Genomic DNA, 12,080 nt, shown 5'->3' on the forward strand with positions numbered 1-12,080 from the left:
GCTATAGACTCCATCTGTTGCATGGAAAAATTTCCTTGGTGTGGAGTGAGGACTATATTTATCTCTAAGTATAAGAACTAAAAGTATAGTCAGGGATTACACAGGTTTGGTTTGGTTTTGTTACAGTTATAAGAATAAAAGCTGGAGAAGGGGTGTGGGGGGGTGAGTGGTCCTGGGTGAGGTCCCAAGTCAGTGGGGTCCCAAGGTAAGGGACCACGTGGGACAGCAAAAAAGGATCCATAGCAGGTGAGGGCAATAACACGCCAGGCAGATAGAGCTTGAATGAGGAGTTTATTTAGAAAGGGGAGTGAGGGAGAAGGGAAGAAGACATAGAGGAACCAGAAACAGAAGAGAGGAGAAGAGAGAAAGGGGGAGAGAAAAAGAAGGGAGTAGCTGGTGGCCAACAAAAAGCAGGAGAGAGAGAGAGCAACAAGAGAAAACAAAAGAGCGCATAAGTGGGCAGGGGTCTGACTTTTAGAGGGGTCCTTTACACCTGCCTGCAGACTAGTACTCATGAAACCCTGGGCTGACCAGAGTACTGCCTGAGTGCATTCTGCCAGGTGACAGGGGCAGGCCAGCATAATGCCTGAATCCTTACAGGTTTCATAAAATTAAATTATTTTCTGTAATATTCTTCCAATTTAAGAGTATGTATTCATATATCACTTTTATATGTAAAAATATAGAAAGAATTTTTATGCAAATGTATGTATTTTCATAACTTGCAATATGGGACTGGAGAGAGTTAAGGACACTGACTGCTTTTGTAGAGAACCCAGGTTCAATTCTCTCATCATCTACTTTACCTGGTGGCTCACAAACATCAGTATCTCCAGTTCCAGAGAATCTGGTGTCTTCTTCTGGGCCTCTTCAGTATGTGGTGTACAGATACACACACAGGCAAAACATTTATATGCATAAAAGATAAACATAAATTAAAAACCTAGTAGTGACAGTACTATAACCAAAGGTAGATTTCCAAATAGAACTATGAATGCCAACATCCATTTGATATTGTTCTGATTTCCTCTCCATCAATTAAAGCTGTACTCTTCTTTACTTTAAAACATGTGAACAAATTAAAAATGGGACCCACATGACTAGCTCAAGATACAAGGAAGAACATTTATTTGAATGGCACATCAAGGAAGGAGGCCTATCAAATGGGGTCAGAAGACAAATGGATGCTGTATACCAAAGCCTTTGAAATCAAGGTTAAGAAGTCCAAATTCTCATCGCCTCCCCTACTGGAAGCATTGCTCCTTTCTGTGCTGGGGAATCAACCTGGCTCAAATGGATGCATCCATGTCTATTCTTCTCCCCATGCCTGCATGGGTATCTTATCTCTATCATCTCTGATTTGACAATAGTTCCCAGAGGTTTGAGATGCCAGATAGAAACTTAAAAGACACACTTTCTTCTCTTCAGAGAGGCTTACTGTTTAAGGAGGATTTAGGCTCCTGAGGCTTTCAGAACCACATTAAAAACTGTCCCCCTCATATTTGTCACCTCTCCTGCCCAGTGTGCATTCCCCCACAAAAGCACTTGAGGACAATAGTACTTTTCAATGGTAAGTGCAGCACATGCGTTCATCAGTAGGAAAGGCTCTATTGTGTTTCTTTCATCTCCTCAGCCTCCTAGGTTCTTTACAAAGTAGAAGGGAATTATAAGCCCTGTGGAGAAAGGAGCAAAACAAATACAAGTAAGATGGCTGTAAAAAAGCCAGTGAGACTTCTTGCTGAAAACCTGGGATAGTGCTAAGTTAGTGGCTACCAGGCAGTGGTGAGCTAGGAGGCAGATCCAGTTCGATTTCTAGAATTTAGCCTGTGTGTATGATTTAGTCCCATAGCTCATGATGGATGTCTAAAAGGGGGTGTTGTGTCAGCTCATCAGACTCAGGAAAGAAACCCTCCAAACTCTGGGGATGTCTAAAAGGGGGTGTTGTGTCAGCTCATCAGACTCAGGAAAGAAACCCTCCAAACTCTGGAAGGCTGAGGCTACAAGATTCATAAGGCCACTCCATGCATTGTACACACAGTAGGCAAGTACTGAGGAGAAAGGAGACTAAGCAGCTGGGAGGAAGCTCTCTCACCTGCCAAGATGCCTGAGACTGAGACGTGCAGAGCTAGCTGCCTGAAAAGGGCTGTCAAACCTGTTGAGCTACCTGCAAGGCACACAGATAGATGCATTATTTTACTTCTATGAGTCACAACTTAGGTCGCAGTGGGCTTTCTCTTGATGCAGCTTCCACTAAGACACTCATGCTCCTGTAAGAAAACCCTCACACATATCCCTATAGAGAACCCCAAACAAACCGGTGAGTTTCCCAAGTTGGACTTTGGTAGAATCAACACCTTGGTCTACCTGTGGTGGTGACCTATTCAGGGATGAGTAGACATTTGCATCTCTTCATCCCAGGAATGCTTTCACACCATACACAAGGCAAGGACTTAATAATTGAAAGTGTCCTGAAGGCTCCTGACAGGGGGCACAGGGAGCATATACTCAAAGTAGGATGAACTTGAATGAAACTATCCTTAGGAAACGGATGAAATGTACAATGAACATAAGCCAATGGAAGTTATTCAAGACTCTTGAGAAGGCTCTCCTGATACAGGAGCTTGCTACCAAGGAACTGCTGGCACAGGAGATCCACCCAACACCACACAGGGTCGGCGGAGAGAATCGACTCCATCGGCTGTTCTCTGACCCTACACATGTGTGCTGTGGTGCACGCACACACACACACACACACACACACACACACACACACACACACACACACCACAGAGAGAGAGAGAGAGAGAGAGAGAGAGAGAGATAGGGGAAGAGAGAGAGAGATAGGGTAGAGGGGGAGGGTGAGAGAGTACATGTTAAAATTACTCACAAAAAAATAGAAGGGTTAATGTTTAAATATAACCAAATCAAGGACAAAAAGGCTTTCAGACCTATGCCCCCTTTTCGATGCCATACTTTGTTATGTATTTTCCAAAATTTTGTTCAAAATGGCCAAAGAAACCAGAACAAGAAAAACAGTCTAGAGAAAACAAGCAATATAAAAGCAATTGATACCAGTCAGACAATGAAAGACAGGCTGGCAAAGAAGGACATGACCACACAGGCAAGTGACCATTCACAGTCTGACAATGCATCAGTTTCTTTCCGCATGTCTAGTGGCTATGCATGTGTGCCAGGGTATGTAGGTGTCCCCTCTATTTTTTTGCCTGTACCTATGAGTCAGTGTATGCACGCCTGTATGTGAGAGTGTAAGTGTGGAGACCAGAAGTCAATTTTTTTTCTCAGTTGAAATCCACACTTTTTTTTTTTTTTTTTTTTTTTTTTTGAGACAAGTCCTCTCAATGGTCTGGTTACAGTATTGTCAGGTTATCAAGCCCCAAAGATCCACATCATCTCTGCCTTCCCAGCACTGAGCTATATGTCTACACTATCACATTTCAATTTTAAAGTGTGGGTTCTGGGATCCAACTTGGGCCTTGATGCTTGCACAAGTCTTGTGGACTGACCTATTTCCCTAGACCTGGTCTTCATGCATCATTATTCTGTTACATGACAGTATCTATAAGCATACAGCTGAACAATAGCAAGCCAAGTCCCAATGCCCAACAAAGTAGCATACTAGTGAGGACAATAGAAAGATATACAGGTGCCATAATATACTTGTTTTGGAAGTGAGGAGAAAACAGCATGTGTGATACATATCTTGCCTTGAGTCTATAGCTAAGACCAGACAGTCTCAATGGGAACTTTTGGACTCAGTTCAACCTGCCTGTTGCTCCCACCTGAAAATTCTAATCATCTCAGCCATGGAGAGACCATCTTACCCACCCTCCAGACATATCACAGCAGTCTTTTCTGTTCCTTTTGTTGAAACTTCCCCACCCAGAGTGGGCTGGCTGATAAAGAAGAAAATTACATTAGTGTAGGAGGCAACATGCATTTAATTTCCCAAATCTTTGTAGTGAAATGCGGTGTTAGCACTACAGGGCAAGTTGACATCTATCTTTCTTTGTTTTCTCATTTCTTTCTTTCTTTATATTTTCTTTTTTGAGAGAAAATACAACAGGAAAACAGGAAAGCCTAGAAAAGGCCAATGTTTATCACATCATTCCCATTCTGATTAGATGCCATACAGAGCTGGAACTGACAAGTGTCATCTTAACACACCTTTTACCAAGTGCAATTACCAAGTTTACACAGCACATCACAGCACATAGACCACTGCTATCAACATCACAGGAACATTTGCCCCTCATGTGAGATTATTTTTTGACAATTTTTTTATTTAAATTTGAAACAAGCTTGTTTTACATGTCAATCCTAGTTCTGTCACCCTCCCCTCCTCCCCTGTCCCCCCACCAACCCCCATCCCATCCCCGGCTGTTTTTTTTTTTTTTTTTTTTTTTTTTTATGACAGGGACTATCATACTTGAGGCTTCATGGAAACAATTCTTTTTGTCCTTCTTTGCCTAAAGTCTGGAAATGTTCAATGCTTTTTCAAAGTTTTCCTGTCTCTCCACTTCCTAGCCTTTCCTATCTATCTTTTCTTGGCCCCCACTACCTTGTTTATTGTGTGGGCTGCTGCCAATCAGAGCATCAAGACCTTGCTATCCTCTCCCGGTGATTCTGGCATTTATCCATTCCATGCAAATCTAAAATGATCACTGGTGTCATTTTCAATGTCTGCACTAAAGCAATTATAATTTCACACCTTGGACTTAACAGAAGTCCACAGTAGTTAGGGGACCACAGTCTGGTCACAAAGCTACTGGCACAGGCATTGGTTAGTATGGTTACAATAGACTGGATGGTTTCTGAGATGGGAACGTCATCCCTAAGGATTCCTGTTCCTTGAACAGGAGATATCTAACACAAATTACATTCACATGAACAGATGTTTCAAGTCAACTCAAATATGTTTCTCATAGAATTATGGCAAGGCTGAAATTTCACAGCATGTAGGAAGTGTCCGGATCCATAATGGTCTCAGACACATGCTTAATACATTCTTCTTATAATTAGAGTTCTGTTTGTCTTCCAGTTGGGTATCAGCTATGAAGCTGAATTAGAATTAAAATTTCTACTGAGTGCTATAACATGCACTCCCATCTCCAACCTTCTCTGCTTGCCTTAGCACTTCTCCCAAGCCACATTCCCAACTTCCATGTTCCTCGAACATGCCACCTTCCTTGGGAACCTGATGAATGCTGTTTCCTTCACTGAGGACACTGCTTTTAGATCTTTTTGGATATCAGCTTACAACTTCTAAATCTTCTTGTTCCTAAAAGAAATCTCCTATAACTACCCTGAAGTGTCATCCTGTCCCTACTGCCTTGTCTTAGCCCTTGTATCCCTCCTTCATCATATTAAAACCCAGGGTTTCTATTATTCATCTGCTATCTTCTTTGAGTCTGTTTACCTCAGCTCTAGAAGATTCCCAAGGACCATATTATATCTGTTCATTGGTACTCTGTCTTGCACACAATGAGTACTCATTACATAAATTTTATTTAGATGGATAAGTAGATGAAAGAATACATAGTGGTTATAGCCTTAAGCATGATGCTATAGTATATCTGTTTACATAACAAAATTTACTCTTGAAATTGAAATATGAACTTGATATTGTTATTTAACAGACATGTGCTTCAAATTTTCTATAAAGCACTTTAATAAAGCCAAAGATTATATGTCCTCAGTTAACTAACTTCAAAAATAGTATGTGGCATACAGACTGCTTACAAAGATGTTATTGTAAGTTTCTAAGAACTAGTCATATTGCCCATATACATTGAAACTTTTTTTCTTATAATAATTCCAAAAAATAAACATATCAATTGGCTCTTGCTTTCTATTCATTTATTGTCTCTTCAGTAAAGCACAATCTATTATTAGATGAATTGAAACAAAGCATGTCTTCACTGATGAAGCTTTATAATCCAACTTTAATGCCCTGGACATGAAAAGCTTTGTTCATATCAATATACAAATTTGCTTTGAAATAAACCTGTTTGTCTAAAGGGGCTTCACACATTTTGATAAGTAATTTTTGTGATTAAATAAAACACTAGATTTATTACTAATTTAATTATATATATATATATACATATATATATATATATATATATATATATATATATTTAAGTTCAAGGACAAGTTACTGGGGAAAAGGATTTCTATTTTTGTTTCCACAGAAAATGAAAAGATGTGGATTCCTTCCAGACTAATGTGGTTTGATCAAGCCAGACCACCTGAAACAGAGTACCAGGTGATCCTACATTCAAAACAGCTGGACAAAGCAGCCTTACAGACTACAGCTAGGATTTCTGAATCTTTTTCGAATCCCCCATGACAGCGCCCCTTACCAGCAGGAAGTACTTTGGAAAGAACAACGCTCAAATTCCCAAATATTGTCTATAAATGATTGTTTTCATTTTAAAAAAAAAAAGTGCTTCAGAAATCAAGTTTCTTACAAATGCCGTCAATGTAATGACATGGAAACATCCCAAAGAAAAAACTGGCTATCTCCAATGGAATTCTATGCACTTTGTAGAGCATAGTATATCCAGGTACCTGCTTTTAGCCTTTTGAAGTCCTTCTGCAATGATACAACTCTAAGTTATAGATAATTGGTAATGATATAAATCAAATAAGTAGAAGTGAAGATAAAACTGACTTTGATTCCTATCACATGGGGAAAGACACCATGGTATCTCTTTGCACATTTCCTCCAATCTACCTATGTGCTCCATCAGTTTGCTGTTCTTAGAGTTCTTCCCTACAGGTTGCTTAATATTTGGGTGGTATACTCATAAAGAAGTCTTCAACACATGATCAGTTTTTGTTTTTTGCATAGAAGACAGGAGTGATTTTAAAGTTCCAGTGTGTGAAAGTCACACTTCACACTTTCCTGTCACTTAGAATGAATAATGAACATGCTTATTTTTGGCTTACCTATTTTGTCCACACAAGAGGCCCCAGAAGCTCTGAAGTCCCTTTGCATTAAGTTCAGTTACCTTTATGTTAGTGGATGCAAATCAATATAGTGACGCTGTGACATACTCTGGGGTGTAGGTGACAGGCAGCATATAATATCATCAAATCACTGCATTTTAGGTTTTGAAAAAATAGGTCAACTGCTTGGACTAAGAAATATCCATGAGAATGTAGAAACATATCAAGTGCAAACATTCACTGTCCTGCAAATCTGAACAAACAGACCTCAGTGTAACTGTCAAGAACAATGCTGCAAATAGTTTTTCAGAGCTGGCATCTTAGCGAATCTGGACTGACTGGCTGGAGAGGAAAATAATGAAATGAAGAAAACAAAGACTAAACTAAGCCCTGCACCCTGGATGGCCAGCTGAGACACTGAAAACAACCTCTTTAATAAAGCCTAGCTGAAAACAGAAAAATAAGGGACATGAATAGGCTGAGCCCCTGCTGTCAAAAAAAGACTTGATAAACCCAGGGAGAAAAAGGCAAAATTCTCAAAAGATGCTCTACAAAAATATCAACTTGACATTGAAAGGCACTGTGGTAATAACCTAGCTGAACAAGAGGGGACAGAAGGCCATGAGAGGATGTACTGTGTTGAAAGGAAAAGAAAGAACGAACCCAAAGGGGCCGTTGTTCCATGAGCTTTCCTTGTGGGGAACAGTCAAACCTAATTTGGGAAAGCATTCGAAGAGGTGCCAGGTGTTTCTTTCATTATTTTTAATAGGAGACTATGTAATGGTACAAGAAATAAGCACGTTATCAATTAAATATACATGGTGAATTTTTGGTAAGATAATTAACATAATAATGGCAAAATGGTTAATTAAAAAGGTAAGAAGAAATGATTTCATGTAATTATCTTTAACCTTGGCTATACGATGGGAACACGGGGTACCATCAGAGATTTCAGACTCCAAATTTTAGACCCAGACATTCAAAACTAGCAGGTTTGCTGTATACTTGATATTGGGTCTTCTTAAAAATATCCCTATGTAATTGTATGCTGCACCTAACATGGAGAACTAAAACTGAAAGCATTGATTGCCAAACTCTAGCAATATCAGTATCCCATGAGGGCTTGTTCAAAAGGAGATGCTCAAAGTATTTGACTGATGGGACCTAAGAACTAGCATGCTTAGAGTGATCCTACATACTTATCCTTCTATTTCTACTTTTCATTTTCAAAACAGTGGATTGAAGAGATACAGCAGCCACAAACTAAATGATACTCACACTCACACACACACACACACACACACACTTTGAGACAGGGTCTTGTGTAGCACAGTTTGCAGTTTAGTCTTGGTTCCCTTCATGGCTGAGGGTGATCCTCCTATTTCCATCTTACAAGTGCTAGGATTATAGACTTAGACATTATACCACCACACTCAGGTACATGAAATGCTGGCTATCAAGCTCAGGGCTTTATACATGCTGGAACACAACCTATAGAGCTGCCTCCATAGACTCACCACATGCTGATTACAAAAGAAATCACATAAGTTTTTAGGCAAATATAAAGATAAGAATTACATATTAAAGGTTTTAAGTTTTATTCAGAGATTTGAAAATACAAAACAAACAAACAAACAAAACAGTATCTGGCCACAGAGAAGTCTCTCATTCTTATATTATTTCAGTGTTAAAATAGATAACATGTGTTTCCCATATTTCTTGGTATTCTGTGGGACTCAGCTGGAACAATAATACATTGTAATATAATTTAATCTTCTTGTTTGATTGGGAATATGTGCCTTATACTCACCTCACAACACCAAGTTTTATACTGTCAAGTTGACCTTTTTAACCACAAATGCCTTCCATTAATAAACAATAACTATTAAGTCATGTTCTTAAATATCACCTACCAAAATCCCCCAAGCAGAAGGAATTGAGATTTTAATAAAATGCATAAAATTATTGACATCAAAATTCACAATTTATGTACAAAACAGACCTGTTCTTATTACAATATACAGAATTCAGAATATTCAACTGAGATTTTTTTTGGCAAACTGAAACTGCATGTAAAATTTTTAATTTTGTATCATTAATGGGTGCATAAAACTGTCTGAGCTTTCATAAATCCTGAAGGATGTCAGTAACCTGAGCTGTCACATCCTGCAAGCAACAGACCAAAAATGAATCCTCCCAAATGTGGCCAAGAAAAGTCATGCTTTGTTTTATTGCTTGAGGCCCCCCAAACCATCCAAGATTGATGTCGACTCTGCATATTTTGTCTATCTCTGTCAAGTCCCATCAATTCTTCTTTCAATCCCTATTCTTGTCCCTCCATCTCAGCCCAACATTTATTAGCTTTGCATGAAATTCTCTCCTTTTCATGGGGCTGTCTCCAATCTTCTTTCTATTCTCCAATCAACCTATTTCCCACTGCTAGAATGAATCTTGTAAATGAGGGGTTAGCAAACCACAGTTTATAGGCCAAAGCCTGCATTCTGCCTTCCTAGTACTTTTAAAATTTTTAATGTGTGTGTGCGCATAGATGTCTATGTGTATACAAGTGTGTGTGTGTGTTTGAGAGGGGCCATATTCACACACACACACACACACACACACACACACACACACACGCAAACACACACACATATGTAGATACACTTGTATGTATGCAAATGGATGTGTGGGCATGCATGTAGATGTATTTGTGCATACACATGGGTATGTTTGTGGATATAATGATATTTGTGTGTGTGCAAGTGGAGATGTGTGTGTGTGTGTATGTGTGCATGTGTGCATGCATGCATGCAGCTATATCTGTGTATAAACAGAGATTATTGTATAAGCATGAGATACCTATAGATGTGGATGTGGAAATGTTTGTGTGTGAACAAATAGGTATGTTTGTCTATAACTGTGGAGGTATTTATGTGTGTGCACATGGAAATTCATATGTGCATGTGAAGCTGTTTGTATGTGTGTGTCCATGGAAATGTGTGTGTGTGTGTGTGTGTGTGCATGTAGAGATGTTTCTATGTGCATGTGTGTATGTGGAAATGCATGTGGGCATAACGAGATGTTTGTGTGTGTGCACACATGTGTGTGTATATGGAGATTCATGTGGAGCTGTGTCTGTGTTTGTGCATGCACATGGATGTAAAAGGGCAACATCTGATGTCTTTCAGATTGTCCACCACATTTTGGCGGGTAGGTTCTCTCACTGAACCTGGGTTCTACCAGTTTGGCTGGACTACTTAGGCAGTAAGCTTTAGCACTTCTGTCTCTGGCTTCCAATTGCACACTGACAGACCAAAGTTTTGACTTGGATCCTAGGGATTAAAGTTTGCTTTTCATTTTTACAGCAACTGAACCACTCCCCCAGCCCTAATGATTATCTTTGAAATTGCACTGGAGTATAAGCATATCTATTTAATTACTGTCCCATTCTGCTTTCTGGCTAGAAGGGTAGGTAGCATTCAGTGATAGCAACAGACATGATGATCATACAAAGTCCCCAAATATTTACTATATGGTTCTTAGCAAAAGATTTTCTAATCTCTTGCCTTTCAAAGTGTGATCAATGGACCATAAATATCAATATCAATATAAATCAATATAAATATCAAAAATAACCCTAGGCCTGCTAAGTCAGTTTGTGTTTTTAGGAAATCACTAGTAGAGCCACAGCATACTACATTTAAAAAGCACAAGCAGTTGTCAAGTACTCATGTGATGCTACAAATCACCTGCTCAACACCTCCCTGAGAATTAACAAATAACAGTACATGTGGTCTGTATATGTGTGACACTTCATTTAAGCCTTTAGTGAACCACAGAGGATTCTTGCCAAACAGGCACACTTCACTGGTAGCGATGCATAAGGCTCCAAACATCTCCATTTAAGCTAGCAACCAAAAATTTGCTCTGAAGCCCAAGGGGGTGACAGCATGGATTTCTCTGAATGAAATGGATTAAACAAGAATACACAGATGCTTACAACATTTTAAACTGGACTTCTATCCTCGATGAACCGAGTTAAAGACTGAGTAAGTAAAGTTAACTTAATGCTGGAAAGCATCATCCTAAGTAAGGGTGACCTATGTGAGCCCATTGAATCACTTCTTCACTAAGAACTCTTGGCACCTCACCTAGACAGAGGATAATGTAAGCAGCCAGGAAGATATTTGAACATCCACTGCAGAGAAAATCTCACCTGTCAGAGGCCTGACCCAAGAAGTACTTTACAGAATTTTCTAAAATTGCCTTTGTCTTTGTATGTTGATTTAGCAACCGTGTCTACAGTAGTAGAACACCTTCTAAGGGCCCCGTTGTCATTACCTATATTCTCTAGTAGCGAAGTTATCGGGAATGAGACAACTCATGCCTTTAGTTATTAGTCATGATGACATATTTTGCCCAAAGTGTGACAACCAAGTGACTGAGGTCAGATTGCAACAGTGTCCTGGAGCCCAGAAGACCTGGCTGTATCAGACACCAGGATGTTACTACATGCTACCTTTTAGAAGACAGAATTTTTAAATTGACTTGACTTTTTAAAACAAATATGAAATGAAGACATGTTCAAGATTCCACTTAATCCATTATTCATTCAGAAATTGGTGAAATATTCTAAGTTCAAAAGAAAAGTCAAATCAGAATCCATCTACAGGGACTCTAGGAATGTTGAGATGAATTTCAAAATAGACATGGGAGGAGAGGAGGCTGGCGAGATGGCTCCACAGTTGAGAGCAGTGGCTGCTCTTCCAGAGGAGATGGGATAGATTCCGAGCATCCAAATGGTAGCTCACAACCATGTATAACTCCAGTTTCAGGGAATTAATCCAACGCCATCATATGGCCTCTGTGAGCACTGCATGTAAATAGTGCATAGACATGCATGCAAGCAAAATACCCATAGACATAAAAAATGACAAAAAGAAATAGATGTACAATGAGTAGAGAGGACCACCCTCCACTGTACTGAATGTATGTATACAGATAATAACACCTTTCTACCACTGCTTTTTATCTATGAGAGAGTGAGCTACAATAGGTATGGCAACTCTGTAGGAAAGGAATCTCAGAACAGGGAAAGCTACTCATTC

The sequence above is a fragment of the Phodopus roborovskii genome, unplaced genomic scaffold (genome assembly GCF_943737965.1).
Source record: "Phodopus roborovskii unplaced genomic scaffold, PHOROB, whole genome shotgun sequence".
NCBI lineage: Eukaryota > Metazoa > Chordata > Mammalia > Rodentia > Cricetidae > Phodopus > Phodopus roborovskii.